The sequence below is a fragment of the Triturus cristatus genome, chromosome 6, assembly GCF_964204655.1.
Source record: "Triturus cristatus chromosome 6, aTriCri1.1, whole genome shotgun sequence".
Classification (NCBI taxonomy): Eukaryota; Metazoa; Chordata; class Amphibia; order Caudata; family Salamandridae; genus Triturus; species Triturus cristatus.
Window position 1 is genome coordinate 1,540,375,944 of NC_140589.1, and position 8,840 is coordinate 1,540,384,783.

Genomic DNA, 8,840 nt, shown 5'->3' on the forward strand with positions numbered 1-8,840 from the left:
TTCTGCATCTCTAAGAGTTCAGGGGTGCTGCGAGCCTTACGCGACACACTACGTACATTGGAGTCCACCCTACACACTCTGGAGACCAGCCCAGACTATGCCGTCAACGCAGATGCACAGGCGCAATATCGCGAGGCGTTGTCAGATTACACTTCCACTGCTGAAAGAGAGGTCAACTTCCGAGGCAAGTACTTCAGGGCCCGGGCGTACGGGGAGGGGGAGCGACCCGGTAGGTTCTTGGCAGGAGCGGTCCGCCCACCGCGCGGCTCTAACTTCGTGTTGGAGCTGGAGGGGGAGGACGGAGTCCCTATACGCGACACACAATCACTCCTGGCGGCCTTCACTGAACACTACTCTACATTATATTCCACTACTAGGGTCGGCGCGCTAGACATGGACGACTACTTGAGGGAAATTACCCTGGGCTGGCTCTCAGACCATCAGAGGGAGTTTTTAGCAGAACCGATAGGCCTAGATGAGGTTCGAGACGCGATCAACCAGATGGCACCCGGGAAGGCCCCGGGTCTGGATGGATTGCCCATGGATTTCTATAAGGCCTATATGGATATCCTGGCTCCGGTACTTCGACAGGTCTTTATGGAGGCACACGAGTCTGGCGCGCTCCCCCCCTCCATGCAGGAGGCGCTGATCACCTCACTATTAAAACCTGGGAAACCACCTCAATCCTGCGACTCTTACCGCCCTCTCTCTCTAATTAACTGTGACGCCAAAATTTTGACCAAAGTACTAGCTAACCGTTTACAGTTGTTACTGGGAGGGCTGGTGCTATCGGATCAGGCGGGATTCGTCCCTGGTAGGGCCACTTCCAATAATCTCCGGACGCTTTTTTCCATTATGCATAATGTGGACCCTGACGTGCCACTGGTGGCAGTCTTTCTGGACGCCACCAAGGCCTTTGACTCCCTGGAATGGGACTATCTTCATTGTATTTTGCGCAACATGGGACTGCCCCTAGGCTTCACGCACTGGATTAATATTCTCTATAATCGGCCGATCGCTAGGGTTGGGGTGAATGGACGGATTTCGGAAGCCTTCGTGGTGTCGCGGGGAACCCGTCAGGGGTGCCCCCTATCTCCGTTGCTGTTCGCGATGGCGATGGAGCCGCTGGCTGTCCGGCTCCGGCAACACCACCGGGACAGGGCCCTGCGGTGTCTCCAACGAGAGGTGCTTATATCCTTATATGCGGATGATTTAACCCTATACATCCGTGATCCCGCTGCTAACCTCAACCCCATCCTTCGGGAGTTTATTCGCTTTGCGGGCATGTCTGGCATCCACATCAACTGGGGAAAGTCCACTGTCTTCCCACTAACCGCGGCTGCTCAGCCGTTCCACATGGACTACCCCCTACGATGGGAAAGGGATGAGGTTCGCTATTTGGGCATACTTCTTTCTCATGATCGTGAGGAGCTGATGCGGCTGAACTATGGCCGCACATTTGACCATTTTCAAACCTGCGTGTCCAGATGGATCACGCTGCCCCTCTCTTTTGCGGGACGAGCCTCCCTCATCAAGATGGTGGTTCTTCCCAAGCTCCTTTATCTCTTCCTGAATATCCCATATTACCCAGGCAAATCCTTCTTTCAACTCCTGCGGTCTGAGCTTATCCGACTGGTCTGGGGAGGGAAGAAGCCTCGTCTCAGCTGGGAGACCTTGACACGTCCCTTTGCGCAGGGGGGCTTTGACCTGCCTGACTTTGAGATGTACTACTATAGCGCGCAAGCCCATTACGTTCACCATTGGATCCACCCCACTCCCTTTCTACCACAGACGGCGGTGGAACATTGGTTGGCGGATCCTATCCCACTGGAGGGAGCAATATTTAGTACGCCAGAGACACGAACGGTATACCGTACCACGATTTCCAGTTCCATTCTAGCGTGGTAATACATCACGAAAATAACCCGCACGACAATGCTCTACTCTCCACTACTTCCCCTGGCATACCCCCCCTTGCTGCCCCTTTTGCAGGAACAATTGTTTAAAAACTTTATGGCCAAATTCCACATAGAGACGTGGGGGGATCTCTATCAGGATGGACTATTCCGCTCCCAGACACACATGTTCGCTAACATCGCCCCTACTTCCATGGATACATTCCTTTATATTCGGCTTCGTAGCGGAGTCCGAGCATTGACAGGGGAGTTTCCTAGTGAACCATCCATTCTCGAGCCCCTCCATCGGCTACTCAAGGCGGTCACTCCGGCGCACGCAGTCTCCACCTTATACCACTCACTACGCACTACACCAGCTTCCCTACCCTGCAGAGCACGAGCCAAATGGGAGGAAGAATTAGGTCTGCCCATAGATGACGAGCTCTGGAGCTATTGCTGCCTACAAACTGAACAAATATTCTCCAGTAGCAGGTTCAGGGTAATTCATTATAAATTCCTACATAGACTCTATTGCACTCCAGCGCACATGCACAGGGTGGGCCTCCGGAAGGAGGATCTCTGCTGGCGTTGCCGCGCTCCAGCGGCAGACTTCCTTCACATGGCTTGGGGATGCCGGGAAATAGCCGACTATTGGCAACAAGTGTACTCCGGCATTTCGGAGATGATAGACATCCCGTTGTCGCCCTCTCCGACGCAGGCGCTCCTAGGCTACACAAAAAATATTAAGAAGCCGGTACGTAGATTTGCCACAGTCGCCCTTTTCATGGCCAAGAGACTAATAGCATGTAGATGGGGGAGGGGCAGAGCTCCTAAATTTAAGGATTGGATTAGTGACATGGTGCACTGTCAGGACACTCTACTTCGATATGCAGAACTCCTGCCTTCCGCATCCAGGCCGACTGACATCTGGGGTCCCCTTCAAACATATTTGCTGTCGCACCCACAGATATAACGTACTCTCCCAGTCAAGTTCGCCTCAGCTTGTCACGCCAATAATTGTACTGACGCAGCCCAATTGAGGGGGCAAGGGGGGGGACTAATGCTGCCGGGTGGCGGGGCTGGAACTCCCCCCTCACTTCTTTGGTTCTCTGCCGTGGGTGGATCTCAGGTAGCAACTCTTCTGAACAATATAATGGGATGGCAGAAGGGACTGCCCTTATGCATGTCTGAAGTCCGCATCTGTACAGCTGGTATAGGTTGCTACGGAAAAAGTACTGGATGCACATTACTCCGTGATTAGATATGTTATGGTCCTTCGGGATGGCATGCTGAATATCGATGTTTCCTGTGCCGCAGCCGGCCCCCTGGAGGGTTGTAGGCAGGCAGCTGTGTTCAACACTAAACTCCCACTTGTACCGAGCCGCCGGCCACTTGATGGTTGTAGGCATGGGGCTGTGTTTTTGCTATATGGTCATGCTGAATAAAGGTTTTTGGAAGAAAAAAAAAAAAAAGACACATGGTAAGTGCCCGCCATCCTGGGAAGTCCATTACACGAGATTCCTTGCATTTCCAACACGTGGCTTATAGCTCGTCGGCCACTGATGTCTATGTAGGGACTGGGGCTGAAAGCACAAGTAAAGACCTGGTGACTTCTGCTGTTTCTACATCACCAATGCCAGTCATGGACACTTCTACTGCCTGTCCCCAGTTTCTGAAGTAACAGTCGGACATGTGATCAAAGCGCCACAAAGACTAATTGAAGAGCTATGATTGTGTATATATTTGTAACATTTAAAAAATAAAATAAACAGAAGGGGAGATTTAGTGTTGTGTGAGTTTGTAACTCCGTAGAACTGTGACGTAAGCATTGGAGCGTAGTGAAGCGAATGCAGGTTTAGAATGTTGAGTTTGCGGTTAAACGCAGAAGAATAAAGACATTTTATACTAAGCTCAGTGTGTGGCGTGGTCATTGGTGAGTACCCAAGCTGAGGAGGACACTAAAGCAGCCCCCATTCTGTTTCATAAGAAAAGGCTCTTGGGGATGATGTCCCGAGGGCCTAATAAAGCTGAGGGATGGGGGCCACTTGGCCCCCTTCCCTTTATTAATAAAAAAGAGCCCTGGGGGGTGGGGTCTCTAGGGACTAATAAGGTTCAGGGATGGGGGCCACATTGCCCCCCTCCCCTTTCATAAAAAAAGGCCCTTGAGGTCCCTACGGCCTACTAAGACTCAAGGAGGGTGGCCATGCAGCCCCCCTGCCCTTTAATTAAAAAAAGGCCCCTGGGGGATGGGGTACCTAAAGCCTAACTAGACTCGAGGAGAGTAGGTCGCATGGCCCCCTCCCCTTTTTATAAGTTTTAGCTCCCCAGGGCCCATAATGGCTTGGTGGGGGGTGAGCCCTGTGACCTCCCTCCCTCCCTCTAAAACAAGAAAAAAAAGCCCTTTGGGGATGTGGTCTCCAGGGCCTAAAATGGCTTGGGGAGGGGCACACGGTTCCCCTCCCCTGGAAAATGCATAAGGCCCTAGGGAAAGGAGTCCTCATGGCCTTTTAAAGGCTTGGGGAGATCACACCTCCTCTTTAAAAAAAAAAAACACAGGTGATCATTTTGCATTAGTTTGTGGATAGTTGCAAAATTACTGGTCTGTGTGTGTGTGTGTGTGTGTGTGTGTGTGTGTGTTGTGGACTGACTGTAATTCACATAAGGGTGGTTTTGATTGTTTATCATCAGCGCACATGTTCCTGTTCTGTTTGGGGGGAAAACGTGGACAATCAGAATTGCTGTGAGCAACCCTTTTGTTTTCAGAGATTTAAAACAAAGTTCTTTTTACAAGTGGGCTTAACAAAAAAAGGGAATTTTAGCCTTGCTCATTTTTGTGTGTGAATTTTCTGAAAAGATGGGCCTTGTAGGTAATGTTATAAGATGGTACTGATGGATGGAATCAGGAGCTCATACTGGTGGCCAGTGTCTGTGGGCTGGCACTAGGCGTCCGAGTCAGAAGATAACACTGATAGAGAGCACAATTGATGTGCAGTGTAAGGAACTAGTACTGGTATGCAATCAAAGTCACTGGCATTGGTGGTGAGAGTGATGAGCATGTACCGTTGGAGCTTGGTTTGGTGGGCATTGTGTGGAGCGGACAGTGGTTGCCAGTGTGAAGAGTGGGCAATGTCTTAAGTTGGCACTCAAAATCCGTGTGATCAGCTCCCCTCTTAGGGAATGTGGAATGGCTCTAGTGGGCCCTATGAAGAGTACACAGTGGTGTAAATTCACATTACTCTGGGATGTAGGAGTTCAGCTCAGCACCACAAACCTCCCGCACCAAATCTCTGTTCTGCATTTTGTATTCCAGTCTTCCTCTAAGGAGGGTAATCTTTAATAATGCTATAATGTATGAGATTCACAAATAAAATGATGTTCCAATTTCTTGTCTCCAATTCAATTTATTTCACTATACTTTGAATCTTCATAAACTCTAAAACCGCTTTCGGAGTTTGTGAAGATTCAAAGGGCCATATTTATGACTAAGTCAAGCAGTGCAGCACAGCAAGTCACCTTGCTGCGCAGCAGATGTGGTGTGAAAGGTGAAGGGCAAGGCAATACTGCAAATTCCTGCCTTATCCCCTGCGCTGGCCCCCTTATGGCTGCCTAGCGCCAATGCAGGCACCCTTGCACCATGGTGCAAAGGTGTTTGCATTGTAAGAAGAATTGGTTTTCTGCAGGAAGGGGCACCTTGATGCCGAGATATGGCTGTCATAACCCTTTCTGGAGCAGTAATCAGGGAAAGACAGAAGATCAGGCCTAACCTAGAAACATCCTCACGTTGAACAAAGGAAACTGTAGTCCCACCCTTCACCTCTACCACCAACCAAATGACAATGTACAGGAAGGACTAATTGGCAGTCAGTTGGTAGTCTTCATGGAATTTCCAAAGGTAGCCATGTCTCCATCTTCCTCACTTCAGTGTGTGGATCTCCAACCTCCTGCCACAGGAATTCAGGCAATACACTTCCACTGCCTCGGCAAGCTATCCTGATCCTCCTCAATCTTGTGCAATGACAACTCAGGGGTCATTAGGCCTCACTCTCAATAATATAGATAAAAAGGTCTGGCCACACTTAGGAATCACAAAACACACTAATCTGCCACCACCACTTTACGTGTTCAATGCAGAGCATGTACAGTAGTCCTCTTCCCTCTAAGTGCATGCTTGGTGCTCCCCTCCAAGTCCCAGGGCAAGTCATGTACCACACATTGTAAGGGACTGCTCTAGGCATCTGCGCACACATTACATTAGATTAACGTTACACCAGGGCAAATATAAGATCCATGATACAAGATCCACATGCTGTTGGACACTCAGGCTAGGGGACGTTCCCATATCAACAGCGAGCTATGGTCTTCTTTTTGCACAAAAGCAGTTCAAGCCACTGAGGTGAGGTGTGCAGTGGCACTGACCAGGTGGAAGAAGGCTACAACGACTGCCTCAACTACATTAAAATCAAAATGCCAACAAGATGCCAGTGCAGGCACTGGCGTAACGAAGGTTGAGGGGGTCCCCCTGCAAGGTACATGGAGGGGTCCCCGCTCCGAATTGAATCCGGAGTTCTCAGGCCTGACTTCGGTGCAGAGGGGGCCCCCTGCAGGGGCCTGTGTTACGCAACTGAGTGCAGGTGCTCACCAGAGGACCATACCAAAAGAGAAAGGAGCGGGTTGGAATGGGTAGGTTGGTGGGGTCAGGGTGTTGGACCCATCGGAGAAGGGAGGTAGAGGGCTGTTAAAACAAAGTATGCCACGTTATAGATTTATTCTTCAAGTTACAGCTTCAGTTTCAAGTTACAGGAAGATGGTAAGTTTCATGTAATGCCCCACCAGGAGCAGCCCCCCTGCTGCAAAGCCCATACTTTCAAACTGACTCACCTTAATCAAGCACAAACACGCCAGCATTCTAATGACCTCACCACTGGCTGAGCAGCAAGGTAGAGAACAACACTGGGGAGAATGCAATATCCTGGCAAGTAGATTACAACAAGGGACCCACAGGAGAACTGTTTGGCAGGATCAACGGCACTCATTGGTCAAGTGAGAGCAGGAAAAATTTAAATTGGGAGTTGTTCCACTATCCCATGAATGTTTCTTGCATTTTCTTTCTCCACATCGCTACTAATAAATTCCGACAACCAGGCCAGGTAAGAATATGCATGTCTCCTTTATTGCCGAAAACAGTTTCTCCTGGTCAAAGCTTGTCTTCAAGCATAAGTGACCAGTCCACCTCCTGAGCAGTAGCGTCGCCTGTGTGTCATGAGCCCTAGTTCAAGGAAGGAGATCGGCACCTGGCTGCTGTTTGAATTATAAAATACAGCAATTATCAGGGTTCAGTGGGCCCCTCAGACAAAAGAGCCCTGGTGTCACTGCACCTGCTGCACTTTTATTTTACCGTGGCTCCGTGATTGGAGCTTAGAATCATGGGTTCTCCTTTTTGAGTCAATGGCTGCCATTCTTGGGGTGACATTACTAGCTCTGAAGGAAATCTGTTTGTTGAAGGGATGCAAGTGAATCCTGTGACATCTGCTTTCCCATAATTTCACCTGAACGTTTGTCCTCTTGTGACATTTTGTCTTCTGTTCTTCCTTTTCATTTTAAACCGTAGAATTAAATGATTTTTTTAAAACATTTTTAGTCGTGCTGTAAATTTTAAGCTCATATTTTAATGTAAAGTTTATCTTCCTTATTTTTGTATTGTATTCAACTGCACAGATGTTTTTCAGAGGATGCTGAAATATGATGGTTCTGCTCTTGTGTTTCACTTACTGCTGTGGTCTGGTACAAGCAGGGTGCTTACATGTATGTTAAGGGTGACGTTTGCAAATATGATTATTTGTAAAGAGTAGGCTTTTATCATTTAGATATGGCAACTATCTTAATTACTTTTGATTTCCTTGGCATGTAGCCAAATTGATATTGAATTGTTTATTATGTAATAAAGCTCCCATGTTCTCAGCACAGACTGATGCATTCTTGTGGCAGGTGATGCTGGACTTCTAGTGTATTTTGTTTAACTAGGGCTAACTGACCTACCTGTAGAAATGTTACCTGCACATCATACTAAGGTTTACAGTATTTTACTATTAATATTTTTGTTTTAGTAGACTGGCCTACCACAGATCTACACAACACTCCTCAACATCAATCGGACTAACCTATGATGAGTGGTGGAACACTATAGACTAGAATTATGAGCTACTTTTTCTCATTTTATAGTTCAGTCCATTCAATCCACCTCGAACTTAAAATTATCTATGCATAAACTGATTGGTGATAGCGCGATTAAACGTGCTCTAATTAATAGGAAGTCACTAATCAAACGCTGCCATTGAGTACACAATGTAATAGAACACCAAAGGCCTAAGCTGCACCTCTATAAGCAAAACATATCTCTTTTTCTCCTCGGGTAAGAAACTAGCTGATCAATCAACATCATTGCAAGCTAGAAACAAATATCACTGTAGAAAAGGTGACATTAGTGGCTACCCATGCAGGAGAACATTTAGGGCCATATGTAGGTAATTTCTATTTACCGATTCCTAAATACCGAATTTTACCGATTCGGTATTTAAGAATCGGTAAATAGAATGTAGGTAAAAAATCGGTAAATTTTACCGATTCGGTAATATTCGTTATTACCGATTCGGTATTTACCGAATCGGTAATAAGGCATACCTTCCCATTCATTCCTATGGGCCTGGAAGCCTATAGGAATGAATGAGAAGCCATTCACTATTACCGATTGGGTAAATACCGAATCGGTAATAGGGGGAGCATATTCAAGGGTGGCAGGTTGTCACATTGACACCCTGTTGCACCCCTGAATCGTGCATGTGTGCACATGTGGTGCACATACATGCCCTAAGGGCATGTATGTCTGCCACATGGCACTTTTAAAAAAGCACAAAATTGCTTTTGAAAAGGTATTCGGTATTTACCATC